Genomic DNA, 14,416 nt, shown 5'->3' with positions numbered 1-14,416 from the left:
TCATTTTCTCCCCAACCCTCCCACCAGACTCAAGTGGAGTTAGAGCAGTAATGAAGAAGGAGGAAATAAATATTTTTATGAACAAACATGTGTGCTGTCCTACTACTATCTTAAACACAAGAAACTCTTTGTCTGGTTGCTTCTCTAGCTTGTAAAATACCTCCAGTGCACAGCATGACTGACTCTTCTAAAACAGCTGACTTCATAACAGAGAGTACCTTATCAGATTTCACAATATTTCAGTCTGCTTTCAGAAATGAACCATTTAAAAAGCCCCCACAAATCCAAGCCACACTTAAAATTCCATTTTCCTGGTAAGCAAAAAACCTCCCACAAAAACATAACAGTCTTAAATTGCAGAGAGGAAGACTCATGTTAAACATTAGGAAATTCATTGCTGTTGTCTAAATTAAGGCATTTTGAAGCCAGGCTTTTTGCCACCTACAGAAGGTGACTCTTCTAATTTTAAATTGCGTTCCACAACACTTCTGACCCTCCACCCACTGGAAGACAAGTCCATTTGACACCTGTATTTTAGGAAGCAAAGTTAGGTGAACTCAGTCCCAACCTAATGAAATCACATAGATTTTAGTTAAGCACAACAGGTTGCTTATAATGCCTATGAATTGCCATCACTCTTGCTTTTTAAGAGACAGCAGGCTAATCTCTGGCAGGTGTAGTTGAGGCAGAGTGTTGTGTTAGGAGGTGCTGTGAAAATTAGTCATCATTCTGGTTAACTCCTCCTCAGCCCTTTCCAACATTTACATCTTCCATTTTATTTATTCACTAAATAAAATTGATTCAATAAAAAACATCAGTGTGCAAATAAACTAATGGTCTTAAACTGCTAGTATGAAAGAGTCCTACCATACTTCTCACTGATATCCTTTCCAGTTACAGAAAATTCATATATCAGTTAAACTCACCTGTTTATTAAAAGCCTGTCTGGAAAATTCCTTGCTAGTTGGAAGCAAAAGAAAGTGTAAAAAGTATCTGAATGCTGAAGCTTTGAATTTTAATTACTTACTCCCAGGTTTGTTCGTGATCCCTCAGGTGTTGGCTGGGCAACAGCAAAGAACTGGAAAAAAGAAACAAAATTATTTTTTAATTCCTGCTGTAGGGAAGAAAATGTATTGAGAAGGCTTCCAATTTTCTCTTCTTATCTTGTTTAGATTCATTCTTTATTAATGTACTTATAAAAAAGTATCTATACACACAAAGAAAAAAGATTCTGGAAGATTACAGGCAACTAGAGTGAATAATTGTTCTACAAATTTGATAGGTTGTGGGGTTTTTTTTTAATAATATGAGATTCCTATTGTGTTTGTCTCACAATGGAGAATATCAGTATAATTATAAAAGGTGGAATAACGCGTATAAATTTGACATAAGGGCTAAAGTTTATCAGATCACCAGTTACAAATACATATATTAAATTTGATGTGTTGTTTATTTTATATGCATCTAAATAGAGAAGACATTAGCAGATTTAATAAAAATTCTGGAACTTGTGAGAATTTGATCCCTTCTCTCTGGCTTTCCTTATAATAATAGCTGGGGGGTTTGACCTTTTTCTTTTTCCTACTTTTTTTTAGATAAATGATCTTTTTTCTTGGAGAGTGATACTTCATCTTAAGAAAGAAAGTCTGTAAACTAAATATGGAGGCAGTGGATAGCTTTCTGCTTTTCCTTATAAAGATAATCTCACTCTCTCCCCCCAAAGTCACAATATTTTAATAACCTGAATTTTGTAGTGTCATTTTATTAAGGATAAATTTCTGAGATTCTGATTTGGAGCAGTAATGTGTACAATAAGAAAATTAATCTGTGACATTTTACAGAAGAACTTAAGGACTTCAGGAGGTTTCTGATGAATCTTTGTATGTGAAAAATTGGGCCACCTGAAACAGATGAAGATTTGCGCATTCAGTGCTCCCAGAACTGGAATGAGAACTTTCATTTTTTTGTGACATACACACAGTGTATGTACATCTGTTTGAAAAAGTCCAATGATCAGTTAAACTACTCATGCAAATTAACTTGCATGCAAGTAGATGACAGTAGCATATGCAATTGAAATTACTGTGTTCATATCTTGTAAGTTTTCTTCCTCAACATACCTAAGGATGAGTTTGAAATTGATAAACAGTTTATTTACTGTTTACAATGTATAGAAACCACATTCCACATTCAAATATATTAAGTGAAAATATTAAGCAGAAAGTGAACATACATGAGTGTGGCTATTCCATTCCGGTACAAGTTATAAGACAGCTACAGAAGCAGATGCTTCTTTAAAGTTCAGTTAAGGGATTGGTAATGTTCAGTAGCTTAGATTCCTCTTTTATTAAGTTCATGATGAAGGTTTCCTCATTAGATGCCCAAAGCTTTATGAACTGTAACAGCACAAGTAATTTTTGGCTATCACACTCACCTGAGTGCTACTGTTTTAGCAGTATATATTCAGTTATATGTTCAAGTAGAGAATTCTGCTTACTGTATGCAGGTAAAAAATTCTGAATATTTTGCAATTCAGTGTTTTTAGGTGTGCATTAGGAGTGGATGAGAAATAAAGCATAAGAAATTTTGTCCCACTTAAGAAAAAAAAAAAGAAAAAAAGAAAAAAAAGATGGAAAAGCAAGCAGGCCTCTATCATCCATTTTGTTTTGAAGCTGAATGTCTTTCAAATGGAGACAGTATCTTGTTTACTGCAGTTTACCTGGGGACAGGCCTTGTAAGCACAACCTTATTTATAATGGAAAACGCACTGCACCAGGAATAGCTATGATACATTCAAATACCCCAGCTACAATTACTGAGACATTTTATGAATCTGTAATTCATAAAAGAATGCCTTATGAAAATTCAAGGCATCAGCAGGTCTTATGTAGGTTACTTGTAAATATGACTTTAAAAATTAATACATATTCTTTCTGGAAGAATGAGAATCTTCTCTGAAAAAAACCACAATGCCATATGCAGCTGAACTTCAACATTAAGAGCTGAGGAAGTAATTTGTAGCTAACACAAAGTGTACTTCCAAATTTTTTTTTCCAAGAATTTATTCAAATCACAGTTACATCTTCTTTTGTTATTTATGAAAGTCCTTCCTTCTCCGACACAGAATGGACTTACCACATTCAGTCCAAGGTGATGAAAATACCTTTCAGAATATTTAACATCCAAACAAAACATCTATTCCACTGACAGCAGAATGGACTGTAGGCACAGCAGAATTACAACTAATGCACAAGTATCTAAGACAATTAAGGTGGCAGGATAACCTGGATTATCCAAAGGGATGAATAATATCCATCACTCATGCAAAATCCATCCTTCTCATTCACAAGGAGTTATGTACGAAAACATGACATGAAAATGTAACAGAGGAAAAGTTTGTGATGTCACTGAATGCAGACAGCTGGGGTCCCTGAGCATGCCTCAGACCAAGGTACACGAGGTGAAGCTCATCCTGGACCTGATTTTTTAAGATGGAATGGCATCTTTTGAGACCTACACGCATGTTTCACCTGATCTGCAAGGTGTATAATCCCTCTACAAACACCGAGTGTTGATTGTGGGTATATTAGTCTGAGAAAAAGAGAAATTGTTATGCACCTGACACTTGACAGCCAGTGATACAATAAGTCACTGAGAGTCACAAAAGTATTTTTATTACTAGTTATAGTAGCCACTGGATTCTTTTATGTCCTTAGTTTTATTGATCCTCTGGAAATGAGGGTGGAGGATAGATACCCTATGAGAATTCTTCCAATCATCAATTTTTGCTTCTATCTAAAGTATGGGGAAATGTTATGCATCGTTTTCTGTTTATGACTGAAAAACTAAATTAGGAGGAACAAACAGTGGGAAAATACATTGCAAGTTTTCCCAGTGTTTTGCATTGTGCAGAGCCTTTAATAAAAACACCAGCTGGAAATAATGGTAAGTTCCTAAGAGAAATTGTAAACGCTAAAGATCGTTTTCAATCTAATTTTCATGATTTTTTCTCTTTAGTTTTCTCTCTTTAGTGTTAGTTTCCCTATTTTTTTCTTCTTTCTGTGCATGAATTCCTTAATTATTATTCCCTTTGTATATACATTCTATCCTTAAAATTCTGACATGTTTAAACAACAGAAAACCTTAATGATTTTGACTGTTTCCAGGAAGCATTTTTCGGTACACTAACTTGGTTCCAAATTGCTCTAAAAGTGTTATTTAAAGAGCAATAAGAAGTTCTTATTCATGCAGTCAGGCTTTTTTGTTATTCTTACTTGTTCGCATCCAACATGAATTCCAATATTTTCTGCATATTACTGTTAATTTTTGCTTCATAGGGAGTGACCATTCTTCTCCTTTATGGCAGCAATCAAGGACTACTTTTCAATAGTTATGAGACAGAATCCTATATAAAAATGGCAAATCATATTAAGCTTCTGTATGATCCTTGATCTTTTGCCAGCGTGTCTGATCCATTTCCAGAGTACCTGAGTCAGGCTATGTGCCTTGTTTAATAAGTAAACAGTTCCTGTAAAACTTCTCTTTTTTCCTACCATCTTAACTCTCCATGCTGTTTGGATAAAGCCATGCTGTGTTTCAAACAGGATCTCTTCTCTTAAGAGAACATTAGTAGTGCCTTGAGTCTGAAATTTTATAAATGAAACAAATCTCTTTGCTAATGAAGCTTTTGGCAAAATACTGTTCTGTGTATTGCACAGAATGTTATCGCCATGATCAGCACAGATTTTGTAAGTCCCAACAGCCTGGTCTCTTACGAGTGTGAAATTTCACTTTTCCAAACGAAGTGAAAGGATAAGGTGTGTGAATTAGAATGGAAATCATTCTATCACTCTTGAGTGCTTTTCTGGTTTCGTTCTTGGAAAATACAAAAAAATGTATCTGTCATTATGATTAGTAACAGACATGTTTCAACTGAGACACGGGCTATAGCTCCCAAAACAACTTCAAGTTGCCACTAAACTTTTCAAGTGCTGAAATTAGAAAATTTTAGCCACTGTCAACTTGGTCTGCGTTTGACATGACAAATTTGACATTTGACAAGCAATTATTAGTCAGTTCTTTTATCAATTACAGACTGATTTTGGATATACTGTTATATTTCATAGTATAATTGTTTTAGACATACAGACTGCTGGTTTAATATCTACATGATCTGGTTTTCTACATTTCTGTCTGGTGCAGAAGAGGGAAGTGCAGGAACAGTCTTCAGGACAGACCTGCCTGTGCTGAGCTTAGTGGTTGTACAGCGCAGGAGACTTACCAGCTGAACCAGCTAATGAGGGGTAGATTCAGCCTCTCATATTCCACATCCAGAAGAGTGTGGGGTGAAATCAAAAGCTGCATTCTCTAGCACTGTGCAAGACTTTTCCCCAAATCTGGTTACTTTTCCAATCCTGCTAGCAAAAGGGGAAAATAAAAAATCAGAATGTGAGCGTGTATGGTAAGCTTGTGTACAAGGTACTTCTGCTTTTGGATGAATGCTGCAAAGATTGGGGGTTGGGTCATATTTTTTCCTGGTGGCATCATGACCTTTCAGCAATCTGTAAATATAATATTTGATATCAAAATATTACGATGATGGCTTTTGCTAATTTTAAGGATTTATAAATGAGTACGGACTATTTTGTCAGCAGAAAAGAAAGCACAGATCAATAGATCAGAGAAGGATCTGAGCAGAGCAACAATCCTGCTATAAATGTCAGACCTGAGCAATTTCCACACAAATAAGATAAAGCTGCCATCGGCAAACAGTTTCCGACTTGAAGTCTCAGACTACTGCTGTGTGACTGTGTTACAGTCCCAAGGTCACTTACACGGAGAGCAGGTGGCACGACACTCGGCAACCCAATATCACAGCTCTGCCTTTACATGTAGTTACTCCCCAGGAAGACAAAGCTTAACACTTCAAAGTGACTTCCACACCCCACACCAGTTTCACAAATGAAAAAGTTTAAGTCAGGAACTTTTACTTCACAGGAAAATGCAGAGGTTCTCTTTTTTTCTATTTAGTTTGTAACTTTGTCTTTCAAGTAGAGAAAGACGAAACAGGGAAGATGCAACATTCCTGTCTTGTAACCTGTTACAGCCTGTGGTTTCATATCCTCTCAGCAGAACAGCGCAGAGGTCTGACAACTGACCACGGTTCGCCCTCTGATACAGACAAATGATAGTTGATGCTGAAAGCATCAGGCTGGGTCTTGCATGTTAATCTGAGGAGTAAAAGTGACTTACAGTCTTACAATATCAGTGTTGTGCCACAGGATGAAAGTAAACTTTTTTAAGGCAGGGAAGCCAGCTATTATAATGATACTGGCTTCCAGTTTTTCACCCCAAAGCTACTGCTTTTTCATGAAAACAACTCTTTAGTAATAGGCTTCTGTGGCTCATCTACAACCTGAGCTTGACATATCAAAGTCCTGTTCACCTCAGATACATTTGTAGTTTCTTTATCATCTTACTTACCTCGAGGCTGACCAGTCTAACCTCTCCTACTTTCAGACCATCCATGCATGTTAAGTCAAACTAAACATCCCGTTTTAATGTCATCCCAATACTTAGTTAGAGCATCAATCTCTGGAATCTAAAATATTAATCACCTTTTTTAAAGTAGTATAAAATATATTCATTTAAAAATCTATGAGCCAGCTAAATAATGAATATGAATAACAATATTATATATTTGGGGATTTTTTTTAACTTCAATATTTGGGGATTTTTTTAACTTTAATAAAAGTAAATGGGAGATTTTCAGAATTATTTAGCCTTCCTGCCATTTGTAGGTAGACACTCAAAAGCAGTCAGTATCTCACATAATGAGAATATGTGAAAGTGCAGCCATATCTTTTTTTGAACAAACTTTTTGAAAACATTGCCCTGCTGTCTCTAACTACAATGTGCTGGTGTCTTAGGTTAACAGTAATTAGATATGAAACTTCAGATGTGATAACTGAACACCTTTCATGAACCTTAAATTCATAAAGACAGTAACCTCTCCTTTTCAATGTATTCAGTATTTTCTGTGTGAAATATTACGATAATTTCAGCTGATTTGTAGTCTCTTTCTGAACCATGATGTGCATGCAAGCATTGTAAGCCTCTACTCTTGTACAGGGTAGCTAGAGTTTTTTGACATTTAAAATATCTAGCGGCATGACAAGAAATTGTATTTGCATATACATACATTGTGCCAGGGAAACTAGATGAATGACAAACCATCAACAACAAGCTGCAGCATTGCCTGTGGCTTTCACATCAAGCATGGCTGCATATAAAAATGTTACATTGCTGAAGTACCTTGACCACCACAGCCTCTGTTTTATATATAGTCTTCTGAAAAAATAGAGACTATCTTTTAAAAATTACTGTAAAGGAATAAACCCTGTTTATTATATTTATTTGAAACATTTTCGTGTTGGCAATCAATTGGGGGGGGGGGGAGTTTACTTTCTGGTATGCTATTTGATATAAACTTCTATGTGAGGATTTTCATTCCCATCCATCCCTGACTATCAGCGGTGATATCTCCTGAGGTTAAAGCAGGCTGTGTGATGCCTGTGAAAGGTTCGTTATACCTTACTGCTGCATCCCACCGGTGAGGCTTCCTTCCCTCACCTGAAGCAGCAGCTGAGCTGTACAACTAAACCTATGGCTAGTGAGGATTAATGTCACAGAAAAGTAAAACATGATTTTGTTTTCATGTGACTGATAGTGCATATATTCCTCAGAATCACAGCAGAGTCCAGAGGGACATTTCATGCAGTTGAAACAAGCAACTCATGCAAACCATCTGCAGCTTAACCACATGACAGACCCAGTGGTGATTTCATAGTTGCCAGTGAAACAAACTCCGATTCCTCCCAGAGAGACAAATGCTGCTGCAAAACAATGCAGAACGTTTCACACCTAGGTGTATGGGTCTTGTGAGAGCTGGTGAAAACAAAAGGAGAATAAAGCAACAAAGAAACTAGAGCTAAAAAGGAAACTAAACAAAACTTTAAAAAAAAAACAAAAACAAAACTAAAGACAACAAACAACCCTAAAGCTGGAAACTAATGACCAAAGTAAACCCGTTTTCATTGCATAACATCTTGCTTTGTCTCCAGCACGTAAGGTTACATATTGGCCGAGACAGTGCAGTAAGTGCACAAGTGCCAAATTTAGCATTTTGTACTTTCAGCTAAGACATCTGTACAATGCAAGATAAAAATGGAATGTGGAAATAGATATGATAGAATTGCTGATGGGTCCAAACTGGTATCACAGGGAATAATCAGACTCATTTAGGTTTGAAGAGACCCTTCAGATCCAGTCCAACCATTAACCCAGCACTGCCAAGCCCACCACTAAACCGTGTCCCTAAATGCCACATCTACACATCTTTTAAACACCTCCAGGGATGGTTACTCGACCAACTCCCTGGGCAGCCTGTTCCAGGACTTGACAACCCTTTTGGTGAAGAAATTTTTCCTAATCTCCAATCTAAACCTGCCCTGGAGTAACTTGGGGCTGTTTGCTCTTATCCTGTCACTTGTTACCTGGGCGCAGAGACCGACCCCCCCGGCCTACAGCCCCTGTCAGGCAGCTGTGGGGAGCGATAAGGTCCCCCCAGAGCCTCCTTTTCTCTAGGCTTATGCAACCCTGGTTCCCTCAGCAGCTGCTCATACAGTCCTCATAAGTTGCTCCTCATAATGAATGTGTTAGGGTCAGTACTGTGAAAGACACCCCCCCCCCCCCATCTCCCTCTTTTTTGGTAAGGAGCGAGTAACTGCTGTCCAGAAAACGCTCCACACCAGCTGCTGGGAGAGCACAGCTTTATGATTGACCTGTGCATCATGTTTCTGACTTGGCAGGCAGCACCTGCCCTGAAACCCTGAAGACCCATCACAATTAGTTCTTCAGAAAAGTTAAGCAATACGGACAAATTCGCACCTCAGCCAATTTTATAACACAAGCTGCCCAGGAGGTCCCAGGGGCACACACCTGCTCAGTGACAAACATGAACTCAGAGAGAAGAGGGTTTTGTGGCACACCCTTCACTGAAACCTGACATTTGTAAATGAAGAGGCCAGATATATTTAGGAGACCAAAGAGTTGTACTTCCTAACTCTTCCTGAAGTGTAAATTTTGAAAGGAGGTAGGTTATTTTCTGAGAAAGGAGAGCTATATTGATACATGCTGGCAGGTCATAGCACTTCTCCAGCTGATTCAACAGACTTGTTACATATCTATTAAACAATCATCTCTACGTTGATTTTATGGTTGCAAATATCACATTCACATTTCAAGTAATTTCTACAATAATGGAAGCAGCTAATAGCCCTATCCTGAATTTTGTGACAATAAAAAATTAGCCTGGTTGTGTAGAAAAAACTGAATAATGGACACTCCTTTTCTCTATACCACTACTTTTAGCAAGGTTAAATGAGAGGCAATTTAAGAAAACCACTTTGTTTTACGCCGCTGAACTGGTGGTCATTAAGTCACATCACCTGTTTGTTTGACATGACCTGATCCTATGCATCACAAGATGAGTTAGCAGTTTAAAGAAAGAAAAGATCCCCAAAGGGCTCTATCAGTTTCAGAGCCTCATACATTACACAAACTTGCTACTAACCCTTCTGATAGGAATTACTACCTGGAAGAGGTATTACGTTGAATTGTCTCTGCCTGTAACTTCTTGTCAGTAATTACTGCCTTAGGTATCAGACATATTTTGCCTTCTTGCTGCTGTGACATACTAATGTCCACATTGCGTATGAAGCTGTGGATCTCAGGAAGGCCAAAACCACAGCTGTGCCAAACTGCCAGCTAGTGAAAAATTTCTAACTGTTATATGTCTATCAAATATTTTCAAATGTATGTTCTGTTAAATCTTCAAAAATGTAACCAGATAAAAAATTTATTGATATTTCTATGTAAAACAACACATTTTTTTGCTAAAATGCTAGTGAAGATTGCTTTTATATTCTGTAGTTTGGGCTACTTAATCTGAGGAAATGAGAAAATGCATCTATCAAGCACTTGACTGGCAGTTCCTCACCTGGATGCCTACAAAATGGTACCTAGAAAAAAAAAATCCTTTTACTAGGGTTTCTGTATTTACAAGTCAGGAGAAAAACTTTCTCTAAACCTTGCAGTTCTAAACTGCATTGTAGTAGCTGACACCTTTGAGGTATGGGCTGTCATCAAACCCAGCAACCATTTAGCAACTTAATCCAGAGAAACAGAATGATATAATGAAACTGAAAATATACAGGATAATCTGCAATGCTTATTGGCTTTGTTCTATAGTCTACAAGGTCCTGCAGGTAACCAAAACTTTAAAGACATGGATTATCTCAGTACAGCAGCCATGCTCATGAAATGGGTTTAAGTGTTTTCAGCCAATGAATTTTCTGTCAAAGAAAGTTCTGTTTCACTAACAAACCTCTAAGCACATCAGTCAAAGACGCTCCAAAAATCAGCTGCTTCGATTGTGCTTCATGGCCAAACTGCAACAAGGGGAGGCAGGAATATTTATACTTAGTCTTATATCCAATAGAAACACCTAAATGACCCATTGGATCCTCTGCAGAGCAATAAAAATGGTGGAAGAGACTTAACTTACTTTACTTAGAGTCCACTGAGTCATTTAAAAAATCATCTTTGTCTCCTACCCCTGAGTATGCAGATACTCAGTGACACAAGCTGCTTATCTAGGGAACAGCAGCTGAATTCCTAAAATTAGACTCTATGACCACCTGCAAATCTCCCATCATATTAGCTTTGTCCAGTTTTCATAGTAACTCTAGAAAGAGAGCTTAAGACAGCACGGTGCTCATCCAAACGGTATCGACCATGTAAAGTGCCTTTTAATAGTAAACACCACATCCAAATGCCTTTACTTTGTGAAGCTCACTTTTTAGTGAAGCAGTGCAATATATTTTCTTCCTTCTTCGAAGTCTCTGTGTTCTCAGTTGCTATTTCAAATTAACCTAGATATGGAGATTAAACAACCATTTGGGAAAAAGTGCTAATCAGAGGGAAATAACATTGTCTAGTGTTTCTCAGCCAGAGTGGCTTTGGTGTGGATTAAGTCTATAGCACAGAAAATGGAGATGACTCTTAGAAATAAGAAATGAAACCATCTATTTTCTGTGACCTCCTACAATAAACAAGGCTTGAGCACAGCAGCTGCAAGAATCCCCTGCATATGCTGGCTGATGGCAAGCCAGAGCTGACTTGATTTCAGGCTGTATCCCATGTGGATGCCTGAAAAGCTGGTTTACTCATTTTATGGCCTTATTCCAGTTGCCAAGGTTTATCTCCCCAATCTTGCAATCCTTTGTGCACAGAGCTCTCCGTAGGAAGTTCAGAATAAAATTCCCTTCTTTGCCATAAAACTAAGTGCTGAGAGTTGACTTCTGCAACTACCAGCCTTTTTCCACAGGGTTGGGTTCACGCAACAGCCTGTACTTGTGGGTACACAGGGTAGCAGCTTGCTAAGTCAGGATGGCTCGCTTCAGGTACACATTTAAATGCGGCACTGAGGTGGAGAATCCAGGTGGGCCATGGTATTTAAATGACTGAGTATTCATGAAGACAGCTGAAATCAGACTCAAAAGTCTGATGACAAGTCTGCGCTGTTAAAATTGCCTTTGCCGTCTAAGGAAATAAACTTTACAGTCACATAGAAATAGATGAGGGCAAACAAAAAACCAAAAAAAATCATCTGAGGGTCTAGAGGTTGCCACTACTTCTGGGAAACAACGGTGATTATTAAGGACAAAAAGTTGTGCAAATCGCATGGCCATGAGCAGTGGAGGATCAGGTAACACCTCCTCCAAGTTTCAGCCTCCAGCAAAGAACGCAGAGAGGTCGCCCAGCCTCCCTACAAGGGCTGCTGGAGGCTTCCATCCCAGGAAAAGACACCTGCTTCATGGCAATTGCTTTGGGGAGTCCTAAAGTGCCTTACTCACGCTTGGAGTAATGCCACTGTACACACAAAGCTCAGCTTCCTTAACAAATAACACTCATCCAATAAGCCAAATGTCACCTTCTGTGGCTACCTTGATTCCTGCGCTACTTACAAGAAATGCACATAAGATTTTAAGTCAATTTGTAGAGCTTTTTAGCTTTTATTTTTTAAAACTGTTTTTCAAAACAGCACATGAATAATCAAAGCAGAAATAATGAGTCAAATCAGCAAACGCAGTAATTTCTATGTGCAAAATACTTTCAAATCAGAAATTGAAGTTATATTTATACTAATAACAACCTTAACAACCTAACAGGCTCCAATTTTTGCATAAAAATGATACATTTTAAATATCCAAAAGCTTGATGGGAATTTTAGACTCTGTTTATGTTAAACCAAAAAAGTGAACTTAAAGTAATCATGTAAATTGAATGATAATAAGAGTTCTTTTATATTTTTAGACTACTTCAAATGAATAATTTAAAAGGCATCAAGCAAAATATTTTATTAACATAAAGTTAATGGTATATTTTTATAGTATCTGATTTTAAAAAATTTGTACTAGGGCATTATCATAATCAGCTCATGTCAGTAGTATGCCATTTCACATGCTTTTATTTTTGACTAGAGTTAATGTACTCCCTGGCACAGACATTAAGTCTAAGCCTTATTCCTGAGCTATTACTACTGCCTTTATTAAAATACTTGTAGTTTGTTAACTTTTACACAAATCTAAAATAAAGAGGACCTTGCTCTGTGAATTGAAATTTCTGCTAGGATGTATTCCATTGGCAAAGTCAAGGGCAGAAGAATAGGAAATTCCAATGCTCTCAGATAAAGAGAAAGAAAATAAAAAGGATCAGCCAGCCTATGTGTCACAAAGCTGATATGTTGCAAACCCAAGACAATCAAAGAGTGTTAGAGATTTCCTCTTCGTTACCTGGCTAGAAAAAGAAGAAAACCACTTTACTTAGGGCCAACTTGAGGACAGGGAAAATATATGCCGCTAGTATAACCTTTGGGTTCCAATTCAAAGTTCAACTTTTTTCAAAACAGATATATACTTTTATTACCATTGGTGAAGAATACTTGAAATACGAATTTTCTGCCACAGTCAAATGTTCATAGTGGGTGCATGCAGAAGCTGTCTGCATGATGGCCACAACTTGCAGTAGGTTTTAAGCTTCAACAGTTGAGACCACACAAAAGCAAGGATTTCCATATTCCATACCTGGTATTTTCAGGTTCTGTTAGGAGATGAAGGTCACGATACTGACTATGTGGCAGGTATGGGTTTGTAAAACCTTGCAAAACTTACATTTAAACTGCATTAAAATCCACAAAGTTTATGCCACATTTAATTTTCTTAAAATTTCTTGTTTCGTATAATCCATTAAAATATTTTTTTCTGAGAAATAGGGATGCCCTTTTTATTTCTTGTTCTGTCTCCCAAAATAAAGGGCATATATAACACTACTGTTCTATCCAGACACCTCTCATCAATAATCAATGTAAAACTGACATGTATTTCTCTGTGATTGCACTTTCTACTGTCCATTGTTTTATTATCTATTCCAAAATAATTGTTGATCATTAACTCTGGTGATAAATATACCACCATTTGGAACTGGATGGAGCATTGCCATTAGCTTTGCTGTAAATAAATAGAGCGAGCTGAAGTAAGTCATGTAACATAATGAAAGACTAAGCAACTGCAGACTTAGGGCTATGGAAACAAACTTGGCATGTTTAATTACACTTATCAAAGGACTTGATACTTTGATAATATACTGTGTAAAAATGCTGTAACATTTGAGAATAGTTTGAATTAAAAATTCCAATTGATGGTTTGTCAAAATAAAATATAAAAAGGCTATGAGGGTGAATATGTAGCCTCATGAGCCTTCTTCAGTACTTCAGTGTCTTAATAATCACCCAGTAAACATTTGAAGCCCCCAAAACTGTTCAAATGATTAATTTAAAAAAGAAACAAAGCAGGAAGATTTTTGAATGTGGAGTCCTATGACAAACTTCAAAGATCCCTTGAAAAGAGAACACTTTGTGATGGAAATATTTTTCCTCAGGGGTTTTCTATCACCATTTGAAATTTTATATGCTTTCCCCATAATGTTTTGCCCATTATATTACCACTTTCTCTACAACAGCAAGAAAATTATTAAAAGATGAGAAGATGAAGAAAATCCACAAAACTGCTTGGTCTCACAAGTTTTGAATTGGGGGAATACATGATATCTTTCATTCAAATGAAAAAATTAACAGTCTGTAAGGAAGGCATCATACAATGTAAGGGAATAAATTTTTCTGACACTGCGATATATTTTTTTCAAATTATGAATGACACAATAAAGGTATTTTATTTTATTTATTAAACACTCCTATATGTATGCCAGAGTTCCACCTGGAGTTCCACATCTCTGG

Source organism: Falco rusticolus, chromosome 8 (assembly GCF_015220075.1).
Source record: "Falco rusticolus isolate bFalRus1 chromosome 8, bFalRus1.pri, whole genome shotgun sequence".
Lineage (NCBI taxonomy): Eukaryota > Metazoa > Chordata > Aves > Falconiformes > Falconidae > Falco > Falco rusticolus.
This window is presented reverse-complemented; position numbering follows the sequence as displayed.